Source organism: Physcomitrium patens, chromosome 4 (assembly GCF_059467195.1).
Source record: "Physcomitrium patens ecotype Gransden chromosome 4, ASM5946719v1, whole genome shotgun sequence".
NCBI lineage: Eukaryota > Viridiplantae > Streptophyta > Bryopsida > Funariales > Funariaceae > Physcomitrium > Physcomitrium patens.
In genome coordinates, this window is record NC_143413.1 from 15,440,187 (window position 1) to 15,455,701 (window position 15,515).

At 33.8% G+C, this 15,515-nt stretch overlaps 2 non-coding genes across 2 annotated transcripts; both read right to left on the reverse strand.

Moving 5' to 3' along the window:
• Positions 1–8,198: 8,198 nt before the first annotated feature.
• TRNAC-GCA (transfer RNA cysteine (anticodon GCA)) lies at positions 8,199–8,270 on the reverse strand. Its single transcript has one exon. It is a non-coding gene; the product is annotated as a tRNA-Cys (tRNA).
• A 6-nt stretch (positions 8,271–8,276) lies between these two features.
• TRNAI-AAU (transfer RNA isoleucine (anticodon AAU)) lies at positions 8,277–8,350 on the reverse strand. Its single transcript has one exon. It is a non-coding gene; the product is annotated as a tRNA-Ile (tRNA).
• Positions 8,351–15,515: the final 7,165 nt, after the last annotated feature.

Genomic DNA, 15,515 nt, shown 5'->3' on the forward strand with positions numbered 1-15,515 from the left:
GCCTTAGCTTATTTTATAGACAAAGGCTTTATTAAAAAATAAGAAATAGCTTTAGTCAAGAAAAATAAACTTGTGCATGTAAAAGTCATAGATGGTTTTTTATTATCCTCTAAAGATGTTATCCATGAAACAATTCCTTTAATTGTAGCAACTAAAGATCATAATAACTTAATAATATTGAATGTCATTAGATTTTCTTCTAACATAGTTATTTTAGGATTATTGTAGCTAGAGAAGTATAACCTTCAAATAGACTAAATTTCTTATAATCTTGATTTTTTCTATAGTTTAGCCGAAGATTCTACTAATTGAATAGAAATCGATAAATTTAATACAACCAAACTCTTATTGGTAGGTATGAGAGCTTATATGCATGTAACAAAAGAATGATCAATTTATGATATATATGTTACACCTATTTTTGATAGAAAAAATCCTTCAAGTAGAATTTTAAGTTAATACCAAGATTATCAAAATATTTTTGAGAAAGAAAATATAAATATGTTTTTAGAATATCATCTCTATAATTGTTCTATTGATCTTTAAGACAGAGCTCAACCACTATTCAGACAAATTTATAGTTTATCGTAAAATAATTTGGCTGCATTTAAGGAGTATATTGATAAGAATTTGGTTAAAAACTTCATATACCATTTTAAATCTCTAATAAGAGCTTTCATCTTATTTTTGAAGAAAAAAGGTGGATCTTTGTAAATGTGTAGATTATTGTGGATTCAAAAAAATCACTATTAATAATAAGTATCTTCTATTTTTGATTTTAGGATTTTTTAATCAATTCAATGAAGAAAATATAGATCTATAAATAGCATACAATCTAGTATGCATCAAAGAAAGAAATAAATAGAAGACTATATTTCAAACCAAGTATGGACATTTCAAATATAATGTCATGTCTTTTAAACTCACAAATATACTTGGTGCATTCTAATATCTTATAAATTTTATCTTTCATGAATTTCTTGATGATTTTATCATCTATTATCTAAAATTTATTTTAATCTAATCTTAGAATATAAAAGAGCATAAACTTCATATTTGTTGCATACTACAAAAACTTAGAGATGTAGGATTATATGCCAAGATAAAAAAGTGTACATTTCACACTATTCAAGTTGAATTCTTAAGATATATTATTTTAAATAATGGCCTTATGATGGAACCTAAAATGATGCAGACTATTATGAATTAGAAGATTTTTAAAATAATTATAGACATATAATATTTTTAGAAATTTATCAATTATTATCAAATCTTCATCAATTTTTTTTTTTAAATTGTGGCTCTTCTTACACATTGTTACAAACATACATAAGTATTTTAATAAATAATTATATGATTAGATAGGAATAGATAAAAGTAGATAAAAATAGGCTAATTTTATAAGACCTTTCAGAGAAGCTTCTTAAAAGCTTCATAGACGCTGCTTGATTTAACATGTGTTTGTAATTGATTGGTTGGTTAGAAACTTGGTCAACAAGTTAACCACATGTTGGTAGCTTACGGAACAAGCTAACCATATGGTGTACATATAAAAAACTTGCCTTGCAAGTGAAGATACGTGTTTTGCAAAGTCAACATATTTTAGAGATCTTATAGGACATCGCCATGTAGCTCCTAATTAAGAGTATATATGGAGGCAAGAGTAAAGCCTTCTTTACTCTTGTCAACTCCTTTCTAGTCTTTAGTCTTATTCTAAGACTTTATAGTCTTCTTATTTTTAGTAATAGCCATTTTAGTTTTACATTATATCACCTTTTGAATGACTTTCTAGTTCTCTTCACTGATACAAGAGTGTATTGAAGATTTTCTTTCTTCGAGATTCATGTCCTTGATACACACTTAATATATAAAGACAAACTTGAGTAGAAAAAAGAAGTTGAAGTTTTTATTTTTAAGCTTTTTTTTAAAAAATCATTTATTTTTATATCAAACTTATATTGTGTCATATTTTTCAAGGCATTTTTTTATAAAAATAGATACATCAAATTTTATTATGGATGTGATGTTGTCACAAATGGAAGCAAATGATAAATTCTATCTAATAGTTTTTTATTCAAGAAAGTTTTTAATAACTAAGATTAATTACAAGATCCACAACAAAGAGCTTATTGCAATCATGGATTCATTTCAAGAATAGCATCATTATCTAGAAGGTTCTTTTAGTCTAATTTTCGTATATATAAAACACAAGAACTTCAAGTACTTTGTGTTGGTATGTGATTTGAATTGTTGTTAAATCAGTTGGAGCATGTCTTTATTAAGATTTGATTTTAAGATCAATTTTTAATGAAAAAAATAATAAGATTTATTAGACATCCTTTTAAAATGTTCTTATCTTACATCCAAAGAAAGAAATATAGCTTTTAATCAAGAAAGAAATTTTTTCTTGAAGTTAAAGCATTCTCATCTTTGAACAATGAAATTAACATTAACTATTGATTCAACTTTTTTCAAGCAAGTTCAATCAAGTATATCCTTTAATCTTCTTATTCATGATATTAAGAATAAATTTTTAAAGTTTCATGAAACTTCTAGGTTCAAGTTCAAGAATAATCTACTCTATTTTGAAGGATGATTATACATTTTAGAAGGTGAAGTATGATTAAATATTCTTCAAGCTCGTTTGGATTTTCTAGTAGCCAAATATTTTGAATGCAATAAGACTTTAGAGCTAATATCTAAAGATTTTTGATAGCCTCAAATGTAAAAAGCAATTAAAAACTTTGTACAATCTTGTGATATTTATGTAAGATCAAAAATTTCTCATCATCAATCTTTTTGACTTCTTTAGCCATTATCTATTCTAAAACAACTATGATCTTTTATTTTTATGGGTATTTTTATGAACCTTTTAATCTCAAGTTTATATGATTGTATATTTGTGATAGTAGATCATTTTATCAAAATAGCTCATTTTGTACAATTTATAAAGTTTATTACTAGTAAAGAAGTAATTAAATTTTTTTTAATAATATCTATTGCTATAATGAATTATCAAGAATATTATATTAGATAGGAGATTCAATTTATATCAAGATTTAAAAAAATCTTTTTTAAGATTTTAAAGGTAGACATAAAACTATCTTTGACTTTTTGTCCTCAAATCAGTAGACAAACAAAGCATGTAAACCAAGTTTTGGAGCAATACTTGGGGTGTACCATCAATTACCAAAAAAATGAGTAGAAAATTCTTTTACCATTGATAGAGTTTGCTTATAACAATATGATACATTCTTCTATGCAATAAACATCTTTTTTTGCTAATTATGATTATCATCCATGATTTGATGCTTTTGACTTTTTAAAGTTAATAATTTTATAACAAAATATATGAAAAATTATTTATCTAAGCTACATACAACAATGACGACACAAGTAAAAGAAATTCAAGAATGACAAAAGAATAACATTGATGCCTATTACAAAAAAGAAACCTCAATTTTATGCTAGCAATAAAATGTAATTACTTTGTTGCAATATTAAGACTAGTCACACTTATGATAAGTTGGATTATTGCAAGCTTAGACCATTTCTTATTTGTGAATAAATCAATCTAATTGCTTATTAATTATATTCACCAAAGTCTATAAAGATCCATCCCGTATTTTATGTGTCTCTTCTTAAATCATAAAAAATAATAAATATCTTGGAAAGAAGACAAATGCCATCTCTTCCTATAAAAGTGGATAATAATGAAGAATTTGAAATAAAAAGAAACTTAAACTCAAGGCAGTGCTAAAATAGGTTGGAATATTTTGTTCATTAGTGTGGATATGATATTAGTGAATATATATAAAAGCAAGCTAAGAATCTTGCAAATGTAGCAAAGAAGATTAATGCTTTTCATCAATGACATCTATCAAAATTAAGATAAAGAATAGCAAATCTTTGCTATAAAAGAAATAAACTTTAAAAAAAATTGTATTTTATTTTCTAATTTTATTTAAAAATTTTATATATTTTTAGTATTAAAAAGATAGAGAATTAACAACTAGTACATTTAATTCAAAACTTATCATTTGTTGATTTATTAGACAAGATATTACGATTGTTATAGCCTTCAAGAAAATATAATTTAAATGAAGACCTTTAAAAATGGTAAGTTCTTCCTTGAATAGATAGTGAGATACAATGCATTTGATATCACAACCTTGGAAGAGATTCTTAAGATTTGGTGATTTTATTAGAGATAAAAACGACTCTTCATGATCTTACAAATATTTTGTTTGAAAGAAGTTACAAAGGCCTCAATAATAATTAAATAATAGGGTAGTCTTTTTGCCTAGAATAAGACATTATCAATGGCTAAGAGGACCTATCAACCACCTTCAAAAGGAACAAAGATTAGAATATGTGACAAACATAATTTGCTGCATGTTGGACTTCTTCAACATATGATGATCGCTTCTCATAGCACTTGGTTTTAGAAGAGAGGATAATGCCATGAATATACATATTTACCTAAATAAGAAGTATTAGGTAGAAGATAAATGTAGATAGATTTGATATTATCTTGCGGCAAAGCTTCTTAGAAGCTTCATAAATGCATATTTGACTTTATACATGTTTATAGTTGATTAGTAGGTTAGAAACTTAGTCAACAAATTAGCCATATATTATATGTATGGATAGCTTGTGATATAAGCTAACAATATCACATGCACAAAAGAAACTTGCCTTGCAAGTTAAGACACATGTCTTGTAAATTGAACAGATATTGGAGGTCCAATAAAACATCGTCACATAGCTTTTAGTTGGATAGTATACATGGAGGCAAGAGTGAAGCATTATTTACTCTTGTCAATGCCTTTCTAGTCTTTGGTCTTGTTTCAAGACTTTTTAGTCTTTTTATTTTTAACAATAGCTATTCTAGTTTAATATTATACCATCTTTAAATAATTTTTTAGTCTTTTCAAGTGACGCAAGAGTATATTGATCTTTAGTTCTTTGAGATTCATATCCTTGACAATATGTGAAATTTGATTATCTATTGATTATAAAGGAGAGATTGCTCATGTTGATTTGTGTGATGTTTCTTTGATAGGGTCGTATTTGATTGCTTATTATTGTGACTATTTATAAGATTTTAATAAACGTTTCTTAAAATCAATATAATGTCCATCTATGACTTTTACATGCACAAGTTTATTTTTCTTGACTAAAGCTATTTCTTATTTTTTAATAAAGCCTTTGTCTATAAAATAAGCTAAGGCTTCTAAATCTAGCAAGGTAAAGACTTTGTGATTTTTTGGTTCCAAACAAACTTCAATTATAAAATAAGATGAGGGATTTGAAGAGAGAATAAAATCTTTACTAGATGTTACATAAGATTTTAACCACATGATTCTTATTGTAATTGAAAAAACTTGTTTTCCAACACATTGTCCTCTATGGCTATCGTGCTCTTTATTTTGTAGTTGCGTTGCTTCTTTGGATAATGTTAAGCAGTATATTTAGGTTCTCCACAATATAAGTATAAACCTTCTTGATGATGTCAAGTTTTTTCTTGCTTGATAAGAAGCTTAAAACATATTGTATGAATTTGTATAGATTTTGGTCTTAATGAATAAACTTTTGTAAACTTAGTGATTGTCACCATAGCTTGATTTGTACATCTCCAACCAAATCTTTGTTCTTGGCATCTTTCAAAGAGTTAATTGTCAAATACAATGGCTTGAGCAATAAATTGCTCTAACGAGCCTACTCTTGGTATCATCAATATCAAATATTTGACATTATTTATTAATCTATATTGAAATTGATTAACAAAGGTTTTATCATTCTTATCTATATTATAAGTAAGATTTTAAAATTTTACAACATATATGATGGTTGAATGTGATTCTTATTGTAAAAATACAAGTTTGGTCTCTATTACCCTTTTTTCATCACTTTCTCTAAAAGTAGTAGTAAATACTTTTAAGAATGAATTCAAATCATAGAAAAGATGTGAATTTATTTTCCATCAAAGATGTAAAGCAAGAGAGAACATTCTTAGAGAGAAGTGCACTCATGAATCCAACTTGAATAAGTCTATCAAGATATTAAGAATAATACAACCTTAGATAGAACTTTACTTATTGTAAAAACCTTCAAAATTTTGATCTTGTTCTATTAAACTTCTCAAGGATATTTATCCTTGTTTCTCTCATACTTAGAATAATAAGACTTCTTAGATTTAGTTATGAGCTTGATCTACTTGTTTCTCTCAATTACACAACTTCTTGAAATAGACTTTCAACTTTATTTTTGACATCTTCTATAGGTGTCAAAATAATATTCTAATAATTGACATTAAATATACATGAGATTTCTATCCTTAGAGTATTGACAAGCTCATGAAGATTTATAATAGTTGCAAATTTATTCTTACTTCCACCAAGAGTAGCATCTATAATTTTTTCTTACATAGATAATTCAAAAAAAAAATCTAAAAGTCAAATCAAAAGAAGATAATCTATAACTTTTAATATCAAATGAGAGTTTCCACAAAGAGGGATAGTCTACTCTTTTTAAGAAAAATAATCAATGTTAAAAAATTAAAAATGAGTTTAAAGATAGGTAATTTGTAACCTTCAAAACATAACAATAGAAGTAAAGCAATGCACTTACTTTTAACACAAAATAAGGACAACAAATTAGCACTCTTGCCAAATTGTCAAGAACATGAATTTCAAAAAAAAAATCTCAATACACTCTTATGTCACTTAAAAAGACTAGAAAATCATTCAAAGATGATAATATATTGAATAAGAATGGCTATTGTCAAAGATAAAAAGATAAGAAAGACTTGAAACAAGATTAAGGACTAAAAAGGTATTGACAAGAGTGAAGAAGGCTTCACTCTTGCCTCCATATATATACTATCCAACTAGGAGTTACATGGTGATATCCTACATGATCTCTAATATGTGTCAAATTTGCAAGACATGTGTCTTAACTTACAAGGCAAGTTTCTTATATAGACGCCACATTGTTAGCTTATACCACAAGCTATCCACATATGCGATACATGGCTAACTTGTTGGCTAAGTTTCTAACCTATTAATCAACTATAAACATGTATAAAATCAAATATGCATCTATGAAGCTTCACCACAAGATAATATTAAATCTACCTACATTCACCTTCTACATAATACTTCTTATCTAAATAAATATGTATGTCCATGACACATACAAGGCTTTTTATCTTGTCAACCCTTTGCTCCTCAATAACAAAGGTTAAACTTGTCAACCAAAACAAAAACACCCAACAACATAGTTCATAGCTAAAATAATCAATGATGTTTGGAAACAACTTGATTGATACAAAAGAGACTACAACAATACAAACTTTACACAACTCTATCTACATGCAATCTCACCGACAACCACTCTCTTCAAACTTAGTATATGAAAAAAAACTCCATCTTATATATGTTTCATACTCTAGTATACCAATTTGCTCTTCTTTTTGTTGTTGAAGTGATCCCACTTGGCAAACATGATGGCACACTCGCTAAAGGTGGTGCCACTCTTCATCGAGCTAATGAGCAAAGCGACAAATCAAAGGTGATACCTCTACATCGAGCTAATGAATAAGTGACAAATCAAAGGTAATACCTCTACATCGTTTCTTTAGCAATCCAATCCATTTTTATTTATTTATTTTTCCAAATCGACCAAAAGTAGAAAATGTAGGTACTTTGAGAATACACCATGATAAAAAAAAATCTCTACCACTTCTAATACAACTCTGCCGCTCACCAGCAATGTGATGCTTGCAGCAAGAGGGGGTGTTGGAACTACAATAACCTTTATTGTCACCTTCGACATCCATCCATGGATGACGTCCACAGATAGATATACACGTCAAACTACACGATGAGATCCTATTCATCCGGATCTCAACCAGTCTGCTTATACTCTATGCATCATCCACAGTGGTAACAAAGTTGAGTATTATTAATTTATATTTCCTTGAATCTCTTCCTTGAATCTCCTCGTTATTTCCTCGAAAAGGTGGAGACCGAGGGCCATGCGGCCTAGTGTGACGTAGTGGGTGCGGGGTCGCACTTGAGGGCCTCTGGAAGCATGCTTCGTGCTCGATGCTGTGAGAACAGACGAAGGCAGCGAAAAGGGAGAAATGTGGTGCGCGGCGAGAGCGATAACGGTTGTCACCTCAATCCAACCAGAGGAGGCAAGCGGGGTTGAACCGCTGACCTATCGGACTGCAGCCGATTGCTCTACCACTGAGCTATACCTCCTTCACATGCCCTCTACAGGTCTCGAACCTGTGACCTTCGCGTTATTAGCACGACGCTCTAACCAGCTGAGCTAAGAAGGCACAGATGCAAGCTCCGATTCCTATCACAATACCCATACCGTTATCTCTTCCCAGCCTCGTCCTCCTCCACCCATCCACTTCTCTCTCCCTCTCTGAGAGCTCCTCTTTGGGCATCGGTGGCGCCGAGCACGCGCTGTGGACTGCCGTGGCACTGGCTCTTTGTGGTTGTCACGAACATTTGTGCTCTTCCTCCTGCTATGCTGTCGTAAGACTTTCCTGGTTTGGGTGTCGCCACAATCATTCCCGTTGTGAAGTCTCTGGAATCTGATTCCTTTCGCCTGTGTAACATGGAGTGCGCCGGAGCTCCATGGCAGGCGCGGCTTGGTCTTCGATGAGACCGGCCGTTCAGCCCACGTCCGAGGACTCCCGCCTGCGCGAAATCGTGCATCGTGAATCCCTTCCAGCGCACTCACTGGGTGGCTCTTTCGGAATGGGGTTGATCTCCCCCCCCCCCCCCCCCCCCCCAACTTGCTTTTGAGTTTATGGTCGCGGATGCGTCCGATTCTAAGCTAGCATATGGAAACTGAGGTCGTGAACTCTTCTGCCAAACGCACAGCGACAATATCGTCGCTAGCTACTGAAGGAAACCTGCCAGGATTTATTGAGCACCCAGTGTGTGAAAAGCAGGGATGTAATTTAGGCAATGCTTGTGCTCATTATTCACTTGCCGTGGACTGATTGATTGCAGGAATGTCAATATCCACAAGTGCCCTCATCTGAGCTGGTTGCACACAAGTGAGACGGGACTGCTTTAGCAGGTGAACCTCTACACCTAGCCAGCCTGCCCCCAGATGAATACCGCCCACCCGATACCCATCTGCAAGGTTGAATTTGCTGCCGGAGTAGTTGGCTGGTGGGCAGGAGGTGGAAGGTAATACACTTTTTCTTGTAAAGCGTTGTGTGTTACAAGTTGTTGGTTTGGCCACAGAGGCTATGAGATACGGTTAGGGTGATTCTCACCACCTCGGAGGATTTTGGTTTAAATCCAAGTGGCAACGTCGCGGTTTTACGTGTTCCTTCTGTACCAAATGCTGAGTCAAGTATGCATGGCGTCCCCGTGGTGACGTGTTCTTGCATATTGTTGGAGTTGTTGTCGGATTGTTAATGGCAGGCGTTGTTGTTTGTTGAGGTTATACGAGTTGTATTATTGGTGCTGCTTCCTGGCAAAGGAAGTTCTGAGTTCAGCGATTTCAGATTGGTATATTGCCTCTTCTTTGTCAGTTCGCTGTAGTCTTTGATTCCAAGTTATAGGCTCAGGTTGTTCTGGTGGACGAGGTGCAATTGAGGCGAATAATTCTTCGATGGCAATGCGTAGTGCTGGGTGAGATATCGGCCATGGCTCTTCTTTAATGAGGCGGAGGCGGACGGCTGGCTCCTCAGTGATAAATAGTGGAGGTGGTATCAATCTCTAAGTAAGGGGCTCTCGGCTTGCAAAAATTGTATGGTTTGTCCAAATGTTGGTAAGTAGGGTCACTCTTTGGTGGTGGTGTCACGGCCATAATCATGTAAGCTAATAATTACATATAGAAATAGGTAGAAGTAAGTAAAAGTAGATAAAAGTAAGTTAATTCTATAATATTTAATATGGAAGCTTCTTAGAAACTTCCTAGACGCTGCTTTGACTTCATAGGTGTCTTTAATTGATTTTTTGGATTAGAAACGTGGTCAACAAGTTGGCCATGTGCCACACATGTTGTTAGCTTGAAGATCAAGCTAACTATGTGGCCCACACGTAGAAAAACTTGCCTTGTAAGTCAAGGCATGTGTCCTACAAAGTCAACACATATTGGAGGTCCTATAGAACGTCGCCACGTAGCCCTTAGTTAGATAGTATATATAGAGACAAGAGTGAAGGCTTCTTCACTCTTGTCAACTCCTTTTTTGCTCCTAGTCCAGGTTCAAGAGTCTTTAGTTTCTTATCTTGTGGCAATAGCCATTCCAGTTTCCTTTTAATATACATATTTGTTTATATTTTGACTTATTATATCGAGATAGCCTTTTTTTGTATATTTTCCTTCATCGAGTCTTTGTCCTTGACAGATTGACAAGAGTGCACTTACAATATCAGAGCTTTGTTTTTCTTGAGTAAGAGTGGATTACCCCTTTCTCTTGACAAGACATAAGCATATTAGAAGTTTGCGGATTACCCACTTCTAAACTGATATTGTTCTTAGTATCTTCTTTGTTATCAAGTCTTTCTTTTTTTTTGTCTTGAGCAGTATCAAACAAATTTTTCTTCTTAATGTCATTATGGCAGAGCTTGTTGAAATGAAGAGTGCAATGGCACAAATGCAAGAGCAAATGAGGGAGTTAATGCTTGCGATGCATCAACTCAATTCATCAACACATGAAAGAACAAGAATAGCAAAAAGTGGGGATATAGAGATGATCGGAGCTGCTTCAACATCTACAACAAATCACGTTCCTTCTCCAATTGTACAACACCCTATAAGCACTAGAGAACCAAGAATTGCCTTACCCGAGAAATTTGATGGTACGAGATCAAAGTTTCGAGGGTTCATCAATCAAGTACAATTGGCAATTGAACTTCAACCACAAAGCTATCCAACTCCAGGATCACAAGTCAGGTTTATTGGCACTCTACTTTTTGGTTCTGTATTATCGTAGTTTTCATCTTTTCTTGAACAACGAAATCCAATATTGGACAATTTAGAAGCTTTTTTGGCGGAGTTTCGATCTATGTATGGTGAACACGATGCAACTCGTGTTGCAACAAATAAGATCCAAATTCTGCGACAAAGAAATCGCTCTGTAACAGTGTATGCTTCACAATTTCGACAACTTGCAATTGACATCAAGTGGGACGATGCTGCACTCATCAGTCAATTTCTTTATGGATTGCAATACGAAGTAAAGAAATTGATGCTCAACTTACCTGATCCTCAAACTTTGAGTCAAGCAATCGATTTTGCGGTAAAATGTGATAATCGACTTTTCGAATTTCGATCCGAAAATCATTCACGGGAACCTCAACGTTATTACTCAATGGCAACATCAACATCTTTGTCAAACGTACATTCGGAAGTAGAAGACATGCAAATTGACGCGGTACGTTTTAAACCCCTAACTGAGCAAGAAAAGATTCGTTGTCGTCAAGAAGGATTATGTTTATATTGCGGAGAACCTAAGCACACTACTCAACATTGTCCAAAGAAACGACGCAACTATAAAATGAGGGGTACGACGGTGAAAGAAGACAACATGTCGGGAAACGGATTTGTCCAGCTACAATAGGGACCATGCAGCTGGAACCTTGTACAATTCCTAATGAAGGTCCTATCCTCTCCTCAGAACCCTCTCCTTGTTTTATAATAGACTTATATTTAGGACCTAAGAATTACAAAGCCTCTGCTTTATTAGATTCGGGAGCCTCAGCATGTTTTTTAGATGAACAATTTGTTAAAAGTCGTAAAATACCTTTTATACAAAAACCTAAACCAGTACATGTAGAAGTCATAGATGGTCGTCCCTTGTCTTCTGGAGATGTCACTCATGAAACTCATCCTATAAAAGTAACAATAGATGGTCATGATAGCTACATAGCTTTTAACATAATTAAATCCCCATCCAATCTAGTTATTTTAGGTTTATCTTGGCTAGAAAAATATAACCCTCGAATAGATTGGAATTTGCATAAACTTGACTTTTCCCAGAGCGTTATTAATAGTTCTACCAATCAAGTAAAAAACTATAAGTCTAGTATAGTAAAACCCGTACTGATAGGTGCAAAAGCATTTATACACGTAGCAAAAGAAGGATCAACTTTTGCTATTTATGCTGCTTCTATTTCTGAAAACGTAGAGACTTCAAGTGGCATTCCAAGTCAATATCAGGAGTATCAAGACGTTTTTGAGAAAAAGAATGCAGATATTCTTCCTGAGCATCGCCCATATGATTGTTCAATTGACCTCAAGGAAGGAACTCAGCCACCATTTGGACCAATTTACAGTTTATCGCAAGATGAGATGGCTGATCTCAAGACATATATTGACGAGAATTTAGCGAAGAATTTCATACGCCATTCAAAATCTCTAGCAGGAGCTCCAATTCTATTCGTAAAGAAAAAAGATTGATCTTTACGAATGTGTGTTGATTATCAAGGACTCAACAAGATCACAATCAAGAATAGGTATCCATTACCTTTGATATCATGACTCCTTGACCAGTTGAATTAAGCTAAAATCTATACAAAAATAGATCTAAGAAGAGCATATAATCTAGTACGGATCAAAGAAGGAGATGAATGGAAGACTGCGTTTCGAACCAGGTATGGACATTTCGAATATAATGTCATGCCCTTTGGACTCACGAATGCACCAACTGCTTTTCAACATCTTATGAATGATGTATTTCGTGAATTCTTAGACAATTTTGTCGTCTGCTATCTAGACGATATCTTGATCTATTCTAAGAACGTCAAAGAACATGAAATACATGTTCGTCAAGTATTACAAAAACTTAGAGATGTAGGATTGTACGCCAAGATGGAAAAGTGTGTATTTCACACTACTGAAGTTGACTTTTTAGGATACATCATTTCAAATGATGGTCTCATGATGGATTCTAAGAAAGTCCAAACAATCATGGATTGGAAGATTCCAAGGACAGTAAGAGATGTCCAATGTTTCTTGGGATTTGCCAATTACTATCGGATCTTTATCAAAAATTTTTCACGAGTTGCAGCTCCACTTACACGCTTGACTAGTAAAGATAAATTCCAATGGAATCAAGAAGTGGAAGCAGCATTTGAAGCCTTGAAGACATCGTTTGTCTCTGCACCAGTCTTATATCGTGTTGACTTTTCCAAGGCATTTTTTATGGAAACAAATGCATTAGATTTTGCCTTGGGTGCAGTTTTATCACAAATGGGAACAGATGACAAACTTCATCCGATAGCTTTTCATTCAAGAAAATTCTCAGCAGCCGAGATCAATTATGAGATCCACGATAAAGAACTTCTTGCGATCATGGATTCCTTTCAAGAATGGCGTCATTATCTAGAAGGCGCTTCTAGTCCAGTCACTGTATATACAAATCACAAGAACCTCGAGTATTTCATGTCAGCAAGCGTATTGAATCGTCGTCAAGCTCGTTGGAGTATATCTTTGTCAAGATTTGAGTTCATTATTACTTATCGGCCTGGAAAACAACAAGGTTTGTCCGATGCCCTATCTAGACATTCTTATTTTGCACCAAAAGAAGGAGATGCAGCTTTTGAGCAACAAAGAACGGTCCTCTTGAAACCGGAGCAATTTCATCTCCGAGCAATGAAATCAACATTGACTGTTGATTCAACTTTTCTCAAGCAAATCCAGTCCAGTATGTCCTCAGACCCTCTTATTCATGATATCGAGAATAATTCTTTCAAGTCTCATGATCCTTCTAAGTTCGAGTTCAAGAATAATCTATTATATTTTGAAGGATGCCTATATGTTCCAGAAGGAGAAGCACGTTTACGTGTTCTTCAAGCACGTCATGACTTTCTAGCAGCAGGGCACTTTGGATATAATAAGACTTTGGAATTCATATCAAGAAATTTTTGGTGGCCACAAATGTGGAAGTCAGTCAAAGACTTTGTACAATCATGTGATATTTGTTCAAGATCAAAAATTCCTCATCATCGACCTTATGGACTTCTTCAGCCATTACCTATACCAGAACAACCATGGTCTTCTGTTTCTATGGATTTCATCACAGATCTTCCAAGCTCAAGATCTTATGATTCTATATTTGTGATAGTAGATCATTTTACCAAGATGGCACATTTTGTGCCATGTACAAAATCTATCACAGGTGAAGAAACAGCTAAGCTTTTCATTGATAATATCTATCGCTATCATAGATTACCTAAAGATATCATATCGGATAGGGGAACTCAATTTGTGTCAAGATTTTGGAGGATCCTTTTCATGATTTTAAAAATGGACATAAAGCTATCTTCGGCTTTCCATCCTCAAACTGATAGACAAACAGAGCGCGTAAACCAAGTCTTGGAGCAATATTTAAGGTGTACTATCAACTACCAACAAGATGATTGGACAACCCTTCTGCCATTGGCAGAGTTTGCTTATAATAATACGGTACATTCTTCCACGCAACAAACACCTTTCTTTGCCAATTATGGCTATCATCTAGACTTGATACTTTTGATTTTTCAAAAGTTGATAATCCTGCAGCAGAAGATATGGCAAATCGGTTGTCAGAGTTACATGCAATAATGAAGACGCAATTGAAAGAAGCTCAAGAACGACAAAAGATAAACGCAGATCTATATCATAAGGAGCAACCACAACTCAACGTGGGTGATAAGGTATGGCTACTTCGTCGCAATATCAAGACTACTCGACCTTGTGATAAGTTGGACTATCGTAGGCTTGGCCCCTTTTCTGTTTCTGAACAGATCAACCCAGTTGCATATCGGTTACATCTACCGGAGTCAATGAAGATCCATCCTATATTCCACGTGTCTCTTCTTGAACCATATAAGACAGTGGATATACAAGGAAGAAGACAAATGCCACCGCCTCCTATAGAAGTAGATAATAATGAAGAATTTGAGGTGGAAGAGATATTAGACTCAAGGCCGCGCCAAAATAAGTTAGAATATCTTGTTCATTGGCGCGGATATGATATTAGTGAACGCACATAGGTGTCACGGACATACATATAATTACCTATATGAATAGATAAAAGTATGTAAAAGTAGGTTAATTGTGTAATATCTTCTAGAGAAGCTTCTTAAAAGCTTCATAGACGCTGCTTTGACTTTATAGGAGTCTATAGTTGACTTTTAGGTTAAAAACTTGGTCAACAAGTTAGCCATGTGCCACGCATGTTGGAAGCTTAAAGAACAAGCTAACTACGTGGTCCATCCATAGAAAACTTGCCTTGCAAGCAAAGGCATGTGGCCTAGAAAGTCAACATATATTGGAGGTCTTATAGAACATCGCCACGTGGCTTCTAGTTAGATAGTATATATAGAGGCAAGAGTGAAGCCCTCTTCACTCTTGTCAACTCCTTTCTTGCTTCTAGTCTAGTTTCAAGGGTCTCTAGTTTTCTTGTATTTTGGCAATAGCCATTCCAGTTTCTTTCTTAATATACATATTTCTATTTTGTCCTATTTCTTTTTGAGAAAAGTCTCACT